The sequence below is a fragment of the Nycticebus coucang genome, chromosome Y (assembly GCF_027406575.1).
Source record: "Nycticebus coucang isolate mNycCou1 chromosome Y, mNycCou1.pri, whole genome shotgun sequence".
In the NCBI taxonomy this organism is placed as follows: Eukaryota; Metazoa; Chordata; class Mammalia; order Primates; family Lorisidae; genus Nycticebus; species Nycticebus coucang.
This window is the reverse complement of record NC_069805.1, coordinates 2,854,784-2,873,719: the sequence shown is the minus strand read 5'-3', so window position 1 is coordinate 2,873,719 and position 18,936 is coordinate 2,854,784. Positions and strand designations below refer to the sequence as shown.

The 18,936-nt window shown below is 36.1% G+C and overlaps 2 pseudogenes; one reads left to right on the top strand and one right to left on the bottom strand.

Moving 5' to 3' along the window:
• Positions 1–5,293: 5,293 nt before the first annotated feature.
• Positions 5,294–7,888, bottom strand: LOC128578965 (myotubularin-related protein 10-like; annotated as a pseudogene).
• LOC128578964 (ornithine aminotransferase, mitochondrial-like) lies at positions 7,887–9,330 on the top strand (annotated as a pseudogene).
• The last annotated feature ends 9,606 nt before the right edge of the window (positions 9,331–18,936 follow it).

The following is an 18,936-nucleotide window of genomic DNA, read 5'->3' as shown; positions in this document are numbered from 1 at the left end:
TATACCATGGGATATTATTCAGCTATTAAAAAAAATGGAGACTTTACATCCTTTGTATTAACCTGGATGGAAGTGGAAGACATTATTCTTAGTAAAGCATCACAAGAATGGAGAAGTATGAATCCTATGTACTCAATTTTGATATGAGGACAATTAATGACAATTAAGGTCATGGGGGGGAAGGAAAAGCAGAGAGAGGGAAGGAGGGAGAGGGGTGGGGCCTCAGTGTGTGCCACGCCTTCTGGGGGCAAGACATGATTGCAAGAGGGACTTTCCCTAACAAATGTGATCAGTGTAACCTGGCTTATTGTACCCTCAATGAATCCCCAACAATAAAATTAAAAAATAAAAAAGAAAGAAATGAAAAAAAAAAAAATTAAGGACTCTATCCCATTCACAGTAGTGCCAAAGAAGATGAAATACTTGGGAGTTTAACAAAGGATGTGAAAGATCTATATAAAGAGAACTATGAAACTCTAAGAAAAGAGATAGCTGAGAATGTTAACAAATGGAAAAATATACCATGCTTATGGTTGGGAAGAATCAACATTGTTAAAATGTCCATACTACCCAAGGCAATATATAATTTCAATGCAATCCCCATTAAAGCTCCACTGTCATACTTTAAAGATCTTGAAAAAATAATTCTTCATTTTATATGGAATCAGAAAAAACCTCGAATAGCCAAGACATTACTCAAAAATAAAAACAAAGCAGGAGGAATCACGCTACCAGACCTCAGACTATACTACAAATCGATAGTGATCAAAACAGCATGGTACTGGCACAAAAATAGAGAGGTAGATGTATGGAACAGAATTGAAGACCAAAAGGTGAACCCATACACTTATTATAATTTGATTTTTGATAAGCCTATTAAAAATATAAATTGGGAGAAAGATTCCTTTCTCAAAAAATGGCACTGGATGAATTGGCTTGCAACTTGTACAAGACTGAAACTGGACCCACACCTTTCTCCTCTAACAAAAATTGACTCTCATAGGTTAAAGGACTTAAACTCAAGACATGAAACTATAAATATTCTTAGAGAGAGTGCCGGGGAAACACTTGAGAAAATTGGCCTGGGAAAATACATCATGAGGAAGACACCCGGGGCAGTTGAAGCAACATTGAAAATACATTACTGGGATCTGATCAAATTAAAAATCTTCTGCACTGCCAAGAACACACTAAGTAAAGCAAATAGACAGCCCTCAGAATGGGAGAGGATTTTTGCAAGTTATACTACTGACAAAGGTCTAATAACCAGAATCCACAGAGAACTCAAACTTCTTACTAAGCAAAAAGCAAGTGATCCCATTTCATTGTGGGCAAGAGACATGAACAGAAGTTTCTCTGAAGAAGACAGGTGCATGGCCTACAGACACATGAAAAAATGCTCATCATTTTTAATCATCAGAGCAATGCAAACCAAAACTACTCTGAGATACCATCTAACTCCAGTAAGAATAGCCCACATCACAAAATCCCAAACCAACAGATGTTGGCATGGATGTGGAGAAAAAAGGGAACACTTCTACACTGCTGGTGGGAATGCAAGCTAGTACATTCCTTCTGGAAGGAAGTTTGGAGAATACTCAGGGATCTAAATGTAGACCTGCCGTTTGATCCTGCAATTCCTCTACTAGGTGTATACCCAAAGGACCAAAAATCATTTGGCAATAAAGATTTTCTCACCAGAAGGCGTGGCACACACTGAGGCCCCACCCCTCTCCCTCCTTCCCTCTCTCTGCTTTTCCTCCCCCCCCATGACCTTAATTGTCATTAATTGTCCTCATATCAAAATTGAGTACATAGGATTCGCCAGATTGTTCATTGAAGCTCAATTCCTAATTGCCAAATCATGGAAGAAGCCCAAGTGCCCATTGACACATGAATGGATTAATAAATTGTGATATATGTATACCATGGAATATTATGCAGCAATAACAAAATAATTTACCTCCTTTATGTTTATATGGATGGAACTGGAAAATATTCTTCTTGGCAAAGAATCTCAGGAATGGAAAAAAAAGTATCCAATGTACTCAGCACTACTGTGAAACCAATTTATAATAACTCACACTTGCATATGAAAAATGAAACACAACTTTAGGGTATGATGAAGGAGGGAAGGGGAGGGGGTGAAAAGGGGAGGGGTAGTAGGGAATAGTAGGGGGACCACAACTATGGAGCACATTGCAAGTACAAGTTGGTTCTATCATGTGTAGAACACAAATGTCCTAATGCTATAAATGGGTAAATGAGATGAAACTATGTTGATTAGTATGATGTAAGCACTCCGATCTGTACAAATAATCAACACACTGAAATAGGCATAAATGTATTTATGATCTATGTACAAAGACTTAATAAAAAAAATTAAAAAATCTAATTGCATGTATAATTTATATCTATAATTTTCATATTCATTAATTTCTGCTTTTTATCTTTATTCATTTATTTTTTATTAAATCATAGCTGTGTATGTTAATGCAATCATGGGGTACAACATGCTAGTTTTATATACAATTTGAAATATTTTTATTGAACTGGTTAACACAGCCTTCTGGCATTTTCTTAGTTATTGTGTTAAAACATTTATATTCTACATTTAGTAAATTTCACTTGTACCCTTGTAAGATTCACTGTAGGTGTGACCCCACCAATTACCCTCCCTCCACCCACCTTCCACTGTTCCCTTTCCTCCCTCTCCCATTTCCCCATGTTCTTGGGCTATAATTGGGTTATAGCTTTTTCGTTTTAAGCTTGGGGTTCTATCATAAAATAACAATAAGACACTGTACATGTTTATGTTCAGTACTAGAAAGTCCCGAGCTGTTGGCATTTGCATGGCATCCTATCAGACCAGGTTATGTCGGCAGGACGTGAAGGCAATGGTTCTGAGCTTTCTTTCATGCACTCAGCGTGCCTTCTGGTACCAGAAGTGCCAAGCAGTTTAACAATAGCCTAGCTTAAGGCTATTAAAGTTGTTTTTCATATTATTCAGAATAAACTATAGCACAATAATCATATATCAGCTGTCCAGCAAGAAGAAAACAAAAAACTTCCTACATTTGATCATACAAAAATATTCATTTTCTATTTTAAAATAGTATTAATAGTAGCTAATACTTTTGAAATTTGTGAATTAAAAAAGAAATTACTAAAGGCGTTGAAATACACGTTTGAGAGAAGAAAATTATATAGAGAAAAATGATCAATCCACAAAACAAATTTAGAACAATTTGTGATAAAAAGGTTAATAAAAAGGAGTGAATTATTACACTTTCAATGGCAGGATATGCTGTGGTGTCCTAAAGGTTTCAGGATAGGTTCCCAATTAAGGACTAGAAAATGTTTAATGATAATATTTCTATTTAAATAAATAAAAATAGCCCTTATTATTTATATAAGTTGGCAAAAACATTAGGTTTATCCACAAGATGACTTTCTTAAATTTTATAAGAACTTTGTTACACCTAGAGACATAATTTTTTTATTAAAGGTACAAATAATTAGGTTATAATATTTGGATTTATTAGGTAAAGTCCCTCTTATAATTATGTCCTTCCTCCAAGAGTTATACCTTCCACTTTAACATTGTACCCATTAAGTGGAAATACCCTCAACCCTCTCCACCTTCTCTTCTCCCAATCTCTCATTCCCCTATCCTCCTGCTAGAATTGGTTTGAATTTTTCTCTTATGTGGGTGTGTAATAGATCATAGAGACATAATTTTTAAAAGGCAAATAATTCACATTGATATAGCTATTCAGTACATACAAAGATGAAAGATACTATGTTGAAAAAACTTGATTTGGAAAAAGAAATAAGCTAAGTAGATATTTTACTATAAATTTTACTATAAAAAATTTCAAAAACTTAAGATTGTGGTTTGAGAAACTCCCAACAGTTAAATTTGAAAATATCCATGTTTTAAACAGGTAATGAGGAGTATGTGTGGGTTGGGGAAGTGTTAAATGTCATTGCCAGAAGAACTTCAGCTTTGACTGTACAGTTTTATTAGGCTTGGAAATGCGGGTGTTTCAGACTAAGAAAACACCTTTGTTTGCCTTAGAGTCTCCTCTTAACATTGTTGTCAAAAGCCAGGCCTGGGAGGATTGTTTCTGTCACTATTAAAATGACAGTAATCTGAGAGAAGTCCATTTTTATTTCTCCTGTTCTCTATTCCTAAGCATTAAGAACTTTGAGAGAAGAAGGACTTGTGACCTAATTAGTTTCTCCAAGGGGGAAGTGCTAACAACAGTTTACCACACCAGAATACTGACAACAATGTCTAAATTGCTCCAGCAAGCCCTGTTTCTGAGGACCCGGTTTCTGTGCAGACAACACTCTCCTACCTACAGCCCTGGCAATGGCTGCATGGCAAGGACAGCCTGAGTAGCTTTTCAAATCAGTATCCCAGCCAGGCCCATGTTCTTAGTAGCTTTCTGAGGAATAGGAATGTGGCTTTTTGGACTCCTGACTATGAAGCTTAGTATGCCAAACCTATTTCCTATATGCAGTGGGGTTTTAAGACCCTAATTTTAAAAAGTGAAATTTATATCTTCCTCTGTGATATATATACTTTAATATTAATGTGAAAGGCACTTCTAGGTTTAATAGTGTATATCAGTTTAAAGTTAGTCCTATGAAGCTAAAAGCAAACTTATGATTTCAAAACACAATTATATACCCCCCACCAAATGATCTAAAATAATAAATTCTGGCCTCCTTCATCAGATGAGTTTCAATTAGAGATGACAGAAAGTAAGCAGAAAAATACATGAATACCTACTAACGCCTGTTGTGGGTTTTATCACATGTTGCTAGAAATATATTAAACAATTTCTTAACTTTCATGTTGTCTTGCTTCTTTGGGTTGCTGTTTTAGTAGATAGTTGGAAAAAAGTGGATGCAGTCAAAAGAGATGAAGCAGACAAAACCCGATTAGTTTGATCACAGTTGTAAGAATGGGGGAATGTTTGCCTACAAATAATCTAAAAATGAGCCAGATCGAGAATAATATGGGACATACAAAAAATTTACACCTCTCTTCTAAAATAAGTGTGAGGGAAGTATGATTCAACCAATTTTTAAATATTAGTGAAAATTTCAACTTTAACTCTTTCATATAAAGTCATTACAGCTTCAATGCCTAGGTTAACAATTTTCATCCAAAAGAAAAAAAATCAGTTTCCCTGTTTGGAAAATACCACATTTTAATTTTCATTTGCTAGTGCTCAGTAGATAACCATATTCTGGGCAGCAGGCTTCGTCTGCTGTGCTGCTACCACAGCATCCTGATGAACATGTCTACCTTTTCAGCCAGCAGGGACAGCTTATGAAAGGCAGATTGATCTGAGCCTTGGGAACACAACAGAGAAGCACAGTTTCCATAGTTTTATGTGTGTTCCAGAAAGATATGGCAGAATAACCCCATGCAGGCTGATGACTGGTTTGGAAAACCACTCTGTAAAATATTGCTCCATGTCACTGTTTCAGCTGCATGTTTGAGAAGAGGCTTTGGCTTTAGTTTTTTTAGTATTAGTGAATTTCTCCCAGGAAGTAGTTTTTGGTCACTGATGATTCCATTCTTTAAGGAACATGGCATTCCTCTCAGTGTGAAGCTATAGGTTTTCTTTATTCATTTAAAAGACTTCACAGAGCCGTTCTGAATGCAAGGGGAGCTCTTTTCAATGTAGAAGGGGTTATAAAAAGAGTATAGTCCTTTGCTGTAAATTGCAGAGACCAGTCCCAAACCAAAGAAAATTTGAAGCCCTTCTCATCACCCAATTGGATATTTTTTTCCTTTTTTTTTTATTAAATTATAGCTGTGTACATTAATATGATCATAACTTGGTTCATAGATCGTTTGACACATTTCCATTACATTAGTTAACATAGCTTTCATAGCATTTTCTTAGTTATTTTGCTGAGACCTTTACATTCCACATTTACTAGGATTCACATATACCCTTGTAAGATGCACCACAGGTGTAATCCCATTAATCCCCCTCCCTCCTGCTTATAGCAAATTCCATTCTTTTCTTCACCCACTGGTGAGGAGAGTTAAACAAGAAGGTGCTGAACAGTGAGATCTGGGTACTCCCCTAAGTAGGTCTCAGAGAACTGGAAAGCTGCTGGGTACTGTTCTAATAGCTGTCATGTGGCATCCAAGAATAGCAAAAATAAGATAGAGTCTTTCTCTGATCTCTTTAAATGGTTGCATCTGTCTAGGAACTGATAATCCTGCCTTGACTCTTACTGTATCAGACTTTGAAATCTGGTAATTGTCCTAAAATAGGGATCCAGCATCACATGAACAAGAGAAGCAGGAAACAGTTCAAGTCTTTTCCTTCCTCCTCTTTGTTGTAGGACTACAGAAAGATGTTTGCTTTCAAGCACGCACACAGGTTCTGCTGAATGTCTGAGGAATGCCCTTATATATTCCAACCACTGAGTATTTTTCAGTGAAGATAATCATTTCCCTTTAGTTTCATCAAAAGGCTTATTAATGCATAATTGCTTCAGTTTCACATATGCTACCTGAATTTCTTGGATATTAAGTGAGCTCTTACCTAAATCTGAATTGTAAATATCCATTTCCTGTGGATGACTTTTAGTAATGGCAGTACAAATCCGCTGGTCAATTTTCCTCTGCTGCAGCCATCTTTGATGAGGGCCACTTACAGAAGAGCACTGCCATTTGAGTGGTTCTAGCACTAAAGTCGCATCCTTCTTCCAACAAAAGAATAGGAAAAGATCTTTAGATCTTGGTCTGCTTGAGAACGTGGCACTACAGACTATTCTGGAAGACAAGTGGATATTGTGTAACCCTAGTTAAAGGAAGAAACTCTCCCCCAGAAGCTCCTTTCCTCTTAATTTCTCTGCTCTAATCTGAGAAAGTTTCAAAAGTGGAGTTTAGGGGCTACTACCACACCAGGTCCACTACCTCATATACCTCCATCTTTTGAGGGGATCCCCTTAAGTTTTTTGGATGAATTGTATTTTTTTAATGAACATGTTCACATACAAAGAGTATCTGGAGGTCTATTGGCTGAGAATATTGAGCTATTGCAAGGCCTACCTTTTTGGCAGTCTCAGAACCTGATTCATCAAAGAAAATCTGATAATTTGGAAATATTTAAAGTAAACAACTGTTGGATTAAACTTCAGTCTGGGACTTGGTGCCTGTAGCACAATGGTGATGGTGCAGGCCACATGCACAGAGGCTAGAGGATTCAAATCCACGTGGGCCAGCTAAACAACAACGACAACTACAACAAAAAAATAGCTGGGCATTGTGGTTGGTGCCTGTATGCCCAGCTACTTGGGAGGCTGAGGCAAGAGAAATCACTTAAGCCCAAGAGTTTGAGGTTGCTGTGAGCTGTGATGTCACAGCACTCTACCCAGGATGACACAGTGAGACTGTCTCAAAAATAAATAAATACAAAACAAACAAACACAAAATAAAACAAACAAATAACTAAATAAAAACAAATAAATAAACTTCACTTTCTGGTTGGAGCCTAGGACTTTCTGCTTCCTCTTGTGGTTATTGCTGTGACAATTTGCTCAATACATGTTTAAGGGTCATCATGTTCATCAAAAAGGTTTCTGTAATGAAATTTCTGTAACTCAATGGGCCTTCTGTAATAAAGAAGATTATGAAGCTGCTGCACACTAGCTTTCTGCATAAATCAAACTGTCTTATTTGTTGGTGTTTTTTCACAAAATTGACTTCATTTATGAAAATTTCTCCTGGCAAAGGTTTGGCCCCAATTTTTTGATCTTCAGTTTCAAATTGATGTTTATCATCAGTCTTAGGCCATGGTAGGAAGTAGGACCTGAAGGCAGGTCTGGGCAACTTGAGGGAGGACATGGTGGCATCACTGAATTTCATCCTCATCCTATCTCAAGGCAGCTGCAGTGCTGACGCCTCCTAACTCCTCTAAACTTAGAGCTATCTTGGCTGGGCGAGGTGGCTCATAGTTGTAATCCCAGTACTCTGGGAGGTCAAGGAGGGCAGATTGCCTGAGCTTACAGATTGGAGACCAGCCTGAGTCAGAGAGAGGACCCCCTCTCCCCTCTGAAAGATAGCCAGGTGTTGTAGTGGGCACCTGTAGTCCCAGCTACTTGGGAGGCTGAGACACGAGAGTCACTTGAGCCTAAGAATTTGAGGTTGCTGTGAGCTGTGACAGCACAGCACTTTACTGAGGGGGAAAAAGTGAGACTCTGGTATAGAAAGCAGAAAATATTTTGACTTCCTGAGTTCTTATAGTTCTTTAACCAAGGGCATTGTCATCCAAAGATTGTGAATGCTTTAAAAGAGTCAAGTGGACAAAAAATTGATTTTAACATCTAGGGCTTTCTATAATAATGTACTTGGTAAATATGAGGAGTACATTATTAAACTTTTCAACTACCACAAAGTTCTTCCTATGAATACAAGAGTAGAGGCTTAGAGAGACTGCCTGCAAACTAGCTCAGAAGTGGGGCTATTCCGCGAGGGGCATTCAGAAATACAAATCAAAGATTGTTTTTGCAGCTGGAAACTTTTTAGGTAGGACTTTGTCTGCTATCTCCAGGTCCAGGACCCAAACATTTATGATGTTTTTGGACCATTTTGAAATCATTTCCATATAATGATCTGTCTGCATTAGAGCATGATCTTTAAGACCCAAATGTCGCCGCATTTATGGTTTAGCCAATCCAGCGTGAAGCCAGAGTTGTTGTCCCTGATCCAGACTACCAAATGGGAGTTCAGGAACTCTGCACAAGGCATCAGGTTCTCTTTATTGCTGATGAAATACCGACAGGATTGGCCAGAACTGATTAGATGGCTGGCTGTTGATCATGAAAACCTCAGACCTGATATAGTCCTTCTTGGAAAGAACCTTTCTGGGGGCCTATATCCTGTATCTGTGGTGTTGGGTGATGATGAAATAATGCTGACCATCAAACCAGGGGAACACAGGTCCATATATGAGGGCAACCCGCTGGGCTGCTGGGTGGCTTTTGCAGCCCTTGAGGTTTTGGAAGAAGAAAACCTTGCAGAAAATGCAGACAAAATGGGTATTATCTTGAGAAATGAACTCATGAAACTACCTGCTGATATCATCACTGCTGTAAGAGGAAAAGGATTATAAAATGTTATTGTTATTAAAGAAACAAAAGATTATGATGCTTGGAAAGTGTGTCTGTGACTCTGAGGTAAAGCCAACCCATGGTGACATCATCAGGTTTGTACTGCCACTAGTGATCAAGGAAGATGAGATTCGATAATCCATTGAAATCATTAACAAAACCATCTTGTCTTTTTGAAGGCTCCTGCTGCAGGGAGTCTGTGGGAAATGTGATCTAAAAGCTCTGCTTTTAATGCAGGCACATTTCACTCCTACATGTCTTCAAAGACTTTTTTTGAACTATTTTTTTTCAGTTGATACATAATAGAATGACATTTATGAGTCTGCAGTTTGCTGTATAACATACATAATAAGAGAATGTAATGGCATCTGTATTTGGTTTAATGTTTTTACATGTGTGTAATCTATATATAGACAGCCATGAAATCAAGTCCTTTGGTATAATTTATATACGTTTTTATAATTTCCTTGCTGGTATAAATATTTCATATTTGAAAGAGTTATCTTTGAGCTATTACATAAAGGGCTTGATCAACTTTATAAAGTTAAATCATATAGTTGAGTGCAAAAGTACAGTTAGAATGAACAATAATTTATAGATCAAGGTGACTGTAATCAACAATAAGTTAGGGCAGAATTTAAAATAACTAAGAGTGGAATTGGAATGTTCTTAACACAAAGGAAAATGTTAAATGCCTGAGGCGATGGACACCCCAGTCACACTGATTTGATTAATACACATGGTATGCCTGTAGCAAAACATATGTACCCTGTAAAGATACACAACTGTTATTGTACCCCTAGTAATTAAAAATTAGAAAGTTGAAATCACTGTAATCAAATTTTAGGAAGTATTAATGGTTAAACACGGAAGAAATACTAGTCTTAAGTGAACTTCTATTAGCTAACACCAGGTGTGCTCTATGGATATCATTATTTTGAATTAAGGATTAATGTTTAACATTTATAAATTTTATTTTAAGTGCTAAATTATAATTTGTAAAAAAAAGTTTATTTTCAATGTTTCTCTAAATTTAAAATAAAGCTCATATTGCTAATAAAAAAAAGAAAAGGGAAAACAAAAAACTTAGAGCTATAGTTTTTAATTATAATTAAATTTAGAGCTAAATTTAAAATAAAGCTCATATTTCTAATAAAAAAAAGAAAAGGGAAAACAAAAAACTTAGAGCTAGAGTTTGTTAGAAAACAAAAACACCGCTCAGACCCGGTGTACGGCCAACTGGGCCGGGCAGACTGACCTGTGGACACAGCGGAGCGGTGAGGAGCAGGGGTCCATCCGCACCTGGAGAGACCACTCGCTCCAGGACCATGACCCGCCGCCTCCCTCTCCCCAACCCTCACCAGTAATCCGCTGGCACCGGAACGCGAGAGTTGTGCTGAACCGCTGCTGGGTCCTATTCCTTACTGATTTTTTAATTGGTATCAGTGGATGCTAACTCTTAAAATTAAAACATCAAGTTACAAGAGAATTATAGTTTTTTAGTTGGTGATTCTTAAATATCACTTATAAATTGCATTTTGAAAACTGCATGCTGGCATGCTTGGTTTCTGTGCAGTTTGTTCTTAAGCCATTTGACGATGTAAATGGAATAATTAATTGATGTTAATGATTTACTGCTGTTTAGGGGAAGCAGGCAACTATTCCACTTTGATCATTTCTTAAGCGTCCTTAACCTTGATCTGACTCACTTTACAGGTTTTAACAGTAATTATTACACTGCAAGAGAAAGAAAAAAAGCTGTTTTAAAATTATCTTCCTTTAAACTTATCTTCTCATTTTATGAATCTGATCAGTATAAATAGAAAGAAAGAAGTGGTTACTGATGAAAGATAAGAGTAAAAAGAGTAAAAGTTTGTTAGGTTTTCATTATGGTAAGAATTCAAGCAGTGCACCACTCCGAGGTTGTCGGTTCTACCATTTTTACTATCAAGTCATACTCAAAAAAGATAAAGAAAAAAATACTTATCATAGGTAAAAACAATGAATTGTTTTAGCAAATGGAGAATTAAGTTCCTACATTTAATGGTGAACTCATTACAAAGAAGATTTGTTCAAAATAAAGCAAAGCTGTTTCTCAATACAACTGCTTTATAACACAATTTATTACAAATGCTTCTTAGAAAATCTTCTTTGCCCGGCAAAACATTCTTTTATCCAAACCAAATGAACAATGTGTCATATTAGTCATAAAGGAAAATCATATATTTTGTACATTCAGGCTCTTCCCTTTGTGTAAATTTTAACTAATAGTAATTTTAGTTAAAAACATTAAACGATGCCTCTAACATATATTCCAACAAAATTGGAAAAGAAATTACACAAAAACATTAGAAATTAAAATTATAAGAATGGGCTTGGTGCCAGCCACATACTGGGGCTGGCAGGTTCAAATCGAGCCCATGCCAGCTAAAACAACAATGACAACTGCAACAAAAAATAGCCAGGTGTTTTGGTGGGTGCCTGTAGCTACTGGGAGACTGAGGCAAGAGAACAGCTTAAGCCCAGGAGTTTGAGATTGCTGTGAGCTGTGATTCCACAGCCTTCTATCGAGGGTGACACTGTGAGACTGACCTAGTGAGAATGTCTCAAAAAAAATTTTTTTTTTAATGAATGGAACAACTCAAAGTGCAGGCAAAATCACTTGGTATTTTCTATGTGACAAGAATTGCGGGAGAATTAAATTTTCAAAGAAATGGATTTGCAGGGTCAATTATTAAATGCTTAATTTTAATAGATTCTGTAAAATTTTTTTTTCAAATAAGCTATTTCATTGCTATTGCTTATATAATAGCATCCTTTCTCTTCATTTTTGCTAATTTGGTATTATCTTTCAAAAACTATGTCAAATATATTTTAAAATATTATATTCCTTTTATTAGTAATAAAGTAGTGGTTTGAAATATAATTTTTTAAACACTTCACATGATTTTACAGCAACCGGCAAGATTCAGGAATTCAAAAACAAGAATGACCATCAGAGATATTAACATAACCTGCCAATGAGTCCCTGATATTGATGGAGAGGAATGATTAAACCTGGTATTGATTCCAATATTTCAGTTGCCTAATACAATACTATTTCCTATGTGTAAGGCAATATGCTACATACTTTGCTTTTGATGTGTTTTAGTAAAACTGAATGAGAATAAAGCTACAAGTTTCTTTAAAATTCTTCTCCAAAATGACAATAAATTAATGGTATAACCATTATTACCAGTTGCTGTAAAATCATGTAAAGTGCTTAGACAAGAATCTGGTATCTGTAAGTGCTATTGCTGTTGTTATTATTAATGAGTAGAATAATGAATGAGAAAACTGGAGTTGAAGGTTGTTAAGTTGCTTCTAAATACTTTTCTGAAAAAATTAATTATATTTAGCTTGTATATTTAGGTTTTTGTAAAAAAGACAAATTATGCTGGCAAGTAGTGAACAAAGTCAAGGGCAGAAAAATTATGTGATGCAACAAAGATGTGAATCCTTATATTCTAGGCCTTTTAGATAAGGAGTGTGATTATCTTTTATAGTTATATAATATCTTGGAAACCAGAAACTGCAAAAATAGTATAAAAGATCTATGACGAATTAAAGTAAAATAGGAATCAGTTAAGTACAAATTCTTGAATTGTGAAATAGTGAAATATTAAAAGATATATGGAAATTTGATTGTGGTGTTTATACATATAGGTGGATTATTCTTAGGAGATAAGTTAAATCTTTACAATAAACAATTATGATGTAATTAATTTTCTAAAATGTTGGAACAAAAGAAATGAATAGATATGTATTCATTTTAAAAAGATATGGCAAAATGTTAGGAATTGTTGAGTTGAGAGAGAGTATAACTTATTTGCCTTAATGTTTTAAATATTTTCATGATTAAAAATAAGTAAGCCATTAACTAAGTCATTTGTAGAGTAGTGACTTTGTATATTTATTTTTTGAGTATGGTGTACATAACAAGTTAGCATACTGAAGGTTTAGTATAAACAGTTTTTTTTTGTTTGTTTGTTTGTTTTGGCAGTTTTTGGCTGGGGCTGGGTTTGAACCCAGCACCTCCGGCATATGGGGCTAGCACCCTACCCCTTTGAGCCACAGGTGCCACCCAGTATAAACAGTTTTTATGCGGCTTGGCGCCCTTAGCACAATGATGGCGGGTTTGAACCTGGCCCAGGAGAGCTAAACAACAATGGCAACTGCAATAACAACAAAATAGCCAAGCATTGTGGTGAGCACCTGTAATCCCAGCCACTTGGGAGGCTGAGGCAAGAGAATTGCTTACACCCAAGAGGTTGAAGTTGCTGTGAACTGTTATGCCATGGTACTCTACCAAGGGCGACATAGTGAGACTGTCTCAAAACAACAACAACAACGAAAATGTTTTTATTAGTGAAGATGGTAAGACTGTAAATTTACCTTAGATATGAATATTTTTGAGGGTATTAATTCAGTGAAAATTAGGAATGACAAAATTAAAATTTCAAATGTGAATGCTGTAGTATTAAGATATTGAATTCTTATCAATAATATTTTTCTCAAAAGGCGAAGGAACTTGTATTTCAGAAGATAGTACCTTTTAGGCTTATGATTCTGTATAACTAAAATTTTGACTATATTATTTATTTATTTACTTATTTATTTACTTTTAGACAGAGTCTCACTTTGTCACCCACGGTAGAGTGCTGTCGCATTATAGCTCACAGCAACCTCAAACTCTTGGGTTCAACCAATTCTCTTGCCTCAGCCTCCTGAGTAGCTGGGACTACAGGCACTTGCCACACTGCCTGGCTAGTTTTAGAGAAAGGGTCTCACTCTGGCTCAGGCTGGTTTCAAACCTGTGAGTTCAGGGAATCCACCTCCCTTGGCCTCCCAGGGTGCTCAGATTGCAGGTGTGAGGCACTGTGCCCGGCCTCAATTCTGATCATTTTAGAGAAGGAAAATCTTTTTAGAAATTAATAATTCTATAAACATTTAAAATTAAATAACATTCTGTGCTGTATTTTTAAAACAACCACTTGTATGAGGATTTCAAATTACATTTTTATTATTTGTACTTTAGGTTTACTATATTTAACCATTGTGCTCTGTAAATTTTGATATGCTAAAAAATTTACCGAATTGCTTTATGAATTTATATACAGGTAGTTTTTCTGAGTATTCGACATTATTTGAGAACAAATGTGCATATATGTATTCTTCAGTTACTAATTGTGGTGCTGTATCTGATGATAATAGTAAGGCCAATCAAAACACATTGTTTATATTTTAATGATAGTTATCTACTTGTTTTATTAGTAAGAGACACATTTTATAATTTATTACTCTGGTTTATTTGTCCTCTTCTACTTAAGTTTATCAGTCTGCTTTATAATTTTTGAGGATTTATCATGTATTTACAAACTGAATTGTTTCTTGATAAATATCTGAATCTATCTCTTACTCTGGCATCACTTACCTCTTAGCAGTTTCTCTGTAATGGTTATAGGGAGGTATGCATTCTTATTTGTCTTACTTCAGACTCACATATTGTTACTTATGGTAATCTGATTAGTTTTATCTTATCAATCTTTAGTTATTTTTAGACTTTAATATTTTCTTCTCTTTCCTTCTGGATCTCATTCTCTGTGAGCTACCTAAAACGATTAAACGCGGGCGGCGCTTGTGGCTCAGTGAGTAGGGCGCCGGCCCCATATGCCGAGGATGGCGGGTTCAAACCCAGCCCCGGCCACACTCGGGCGCTTGGCGGGGCGTCGTGGCGGGCCCCTGTAGTCCCAGCTGCTCAGGAGGCTGAGGCAAAAGAATCGCGTAAGCCCAAGAGTTAGAGGTTGCTGTGAGCCGTGTGACGCCACGGCACTCTACCCGAGGGCAGTACAGTGAGACTCTGTCTCTACCAAAAAAAAAAACAAAACAAAAAAAAACGATTAAACGCTTTTCCTATTAGGTTTTTGTTATTATTGTTCATCCGCTTTTTTAGCATAGTGCTTAATCATGTCTTTATGTTGACTTATTTTTCTATTTTTTTATTAATGCGATCATGGGGCACCATACACTGGTTTTATAAACAGTTTGACACATTTTCATCATATTGGTTAACACAGTCTTCCTGGCATTTTCTTAGTTATTGCGTTAAGCCATTTATGTTCTATATTTACTAAGTTTCACATGTACCCTTGTAAGATGCGCCACAGGTGTAATCCCACCAATCACCCTTCCTCCACCCATCCTCTCCCCTCCCTCCCCTCCTTCTCCCCCTTCCACATATTCTTAGGTTATAACTGGGTTATAGCTTTCATATGAAAGCCATAAATTATGTTGACTTTAATATCAGATTCTAATAATTTGTTTCTGTTTGCAAATTTTTACTTATGAATATAAAAAAACTTTAAACTTTATCAATTCTGTCAGGTCTGACCTACTGTGAATTTCTCCAAGACTTATATGAGAAATTTTGTCTTCTAAGCATACAACCATTTTAAAAGCCTACTTAAGGTTTGTGTTCTGTGGGACACAAACATAGGTACTTTAAGTTTCAGCACAAATTCATGGTATTGTGGCTGACAATGTCTAAATAAATTTTTTTTTTGTTTTTGCCTTTAAAGCTAAAACTGGAATAGTTAAATTTCTTCCATATCAGCCAAATATTGGTTTTCTTTTTTCCCCCTTACTCCTTCCCATTTTTATTCCTTTTCCTATTCTCTTCTCCCTTTTGTTTTGAAGTCTGCAATTTTTCCTCCTCCCTCTTTCCTCCTTTCCTTTTATTCTTTTCCTTATTTATCTACATATCTACCTTTTGTTTCTTTCTTTGTTACTTTTGGGTTTTATGCCTTTAATTCCTAGAAAACTAGATCTAAGAGTAAGGAGATAATTGTTTTTTCCTTAAATCAAAATTGCATACTTACATAGTAAAACAAAAATCTCTTTTTTTTTTTTGAGACAGTATCTCATTATTATTATTATTATTATTTTGTAGAGACAGAGTCTCACTGTACTGCCATTGGGTAGAGTGCCGTGGCGTCACACGGCTCACAGCAACCTCTAACTCTTGGGCTTACACGATTTTCTTGCCTCAGCCTCCTGAGCAGCTGGGACTACAGGTGCCCGCCACAATGCCCAGCTATTTTTTTGTTGCAGTTTGGCCCGGGCTGGGTTTGAACCCGCCACCCTCGGCATGTGGGGCGGCGCCCTACTCACTGAGCCACAGGCGCAGCCCACAAAAGTCTCTTATTCTGCGTGAAAGACACACTTGTAACTTTGACTTAAGGAAAAGCAAACTATGTAACCAAAATGTGTGTAAGCCCATAATATTCTGAAATTAAAGAAAGAAAAAAGATAGTTTTAAAAGAATATTTTAACATTCCTTCCTGTCAAAAGTCCACAGGAAGCTAAGTTTGTAAGATCGTTCATAAACTTACAGAAGTATTATGTGTAAAAATCACAGTATGAAAAATTCATTCACATTCTTCAGTTATAGAAATTCCTAAGGAGGGGAGATATGGTATAAAGAGAAAATTTAGCTTAATTTAGAAAGCAGCTAAAGGTAATTTATCTAAATTTTGAAAAGGGACCTACCCTTAAATTCAATTGCTTGTACATTCAATGCACCTAATGAAATTAATGATAGCTTTACAGTAAATTACTGAAATGATACTTGAATTTTTGTTCAGAAATTGAAACATCACTGTTATCTCTTGACATTTATTTTGTTGTTCGATCTTTTCACGATAACTTTTTCCTTTTCAAAAGGACAAAATCTAAGTTTGTAATTACCTGGGTAAGTTTTGTTGGTTGTCTGTTTTAATACTTGGGAGCCATGAGGGCCTGGTTTTTGTTTTCTTTCCTGCTAGGTCTTCGTCTTCATTATTTAGAAGAGAATATTTTTCTTCTAACATACAATAAAAATTAATAGAACTTTATTTAAAAATCTATAAATGGCTTATAAAAGTATCATTTTATTAGGCATATAGTTAGCCATAATTTGTAAATTAAGTGAATACTGTAAACTTTTTGAAGCTTATGTGTTAAACAGCATTTAACAGATTAGAATGACCTCTTATCAGGTTACAGTTCCAGTAGGCCCAATACTAAAGCTATATCTAAAGAAAATTATTTTGAAACCACCTCATCAGAAAGGCTTTGTGATTTTTATAAATTAGCATAAATGTGCTGAGAATTCCATAAAAACAATCATGGCAGAAAAAATTGTATGTGGCTCTTGCTCTGGCTGGTCTCAAACCCGTGAGCTCAGGCAATCCACCAGCTTTAGCCTCCCAAGTACTGAGATTACAGGCATGAGCCTTTGCACCAGCCAGTAAATGCACTTTTTTTTTTTTTTTTTTTTTGTGGTTATTGGCCGCGGCTGGGTATGAACCTACCACCTCCACATATGGGACCTGGCGCCCTACTCCTTGAGCCACAGGCGCCACCCAGTAAATGCACTTTTTCAATAATAATAGTAAACTGAATAATCAACCTCAAATAATCTCAGAACCTGTAAATGTTACATTACATAGCAAAAGGAGATTTGCAACTATTATTAAATTAAGGATTTTGAGGTGAGGGGATTATCTTAGATCATCCAGATGGACCCAAAATGAAAACATATTATCCTTATAAGAGAGATTTAGGAGAAGTCAGAGAAAGCAATGCAATGACAGAAGCAGGCAATGAAATATATTTGAAGATGGAAAAAGGGAATACATGCCAAGAGAACAGAGGCTGCCACTAAGCAGAAAAGGCTAAGGGTCCTAGTCAATGTGCGGCTGATAAAAAAGAATATCTGAGACATAAGCAAACAGAAAATCCATAAGCAAACAGAAAATCCAATAGACCTAGTAAAAAATAATGAATTAGTAAATAAGAAGTTCCCATATATGACTTCTCCAGTGAATTCCACTGAATGTCTTCCTAAAGATATCCTTGGGAATATGCATGTAAAAGACACAAAGTCCACCTTGTTAACCTGTTATAACTTAACAGCAAAGCAATAGATATTTATTGTGTACCTGAGGCTTTGGCATATGGTAGTGCCTCTGGTGACTGGTACAATTTTTTTATTTTCTATCTGGTAAGTACTGGTGACATCAGTGTTCTTCCTAGTATTTCTCTAAGTCAGTATTTTAAAAACCCTGAGCTGGAGATTTTTCTGGTACGTGGCTATGTCCTCCCTCATAAATAATTTTATCTTTACATGCAAATTGTGTAGTGTTTCAATTTTACACTAATACGTATTAAGTTAAATGAAATATTTGGCATTTACTGTGAACCAGGCACTGTTCAAAACTTTTTACATAGTGGATTTTCATGGTATCTTTTTTCCGTGTAATTAATACTTCAAATTCCATTAAATAACAGTGACTATGTGAGATGATGGTATCACAGCTCTGTAGGAGATAATGGCACTGGTGTTCAATCAACGACTAATTTTGTACTTTGGTGCCCTGGGGAGAGATTAGGCATTTAATTTCTTTAAACAACGTGCTTCTTGAGTAGTTTTGGAAAACTCGGCTCTATCTCGGCTCTATCTGGCTCTGTTGCAAGTGTTTATCGCGGGTCGCTCTTTTCCTGAGTTCCCTGCCACCCTATGTCATGCATAATTCATACTAAAAGAGTGACTTTCACGTATAGCTGAGATTTTAAATCTCAAAGTTATTTACTGATGTAACATAGCACCTGTACCAGTTTAATACCTGTTTTGGCGGCGCCAGCCACCAGATGGAGCTGCTTTCTTTCTACCGGTTGGTACGTAATTACGTAGTCACACGCGAG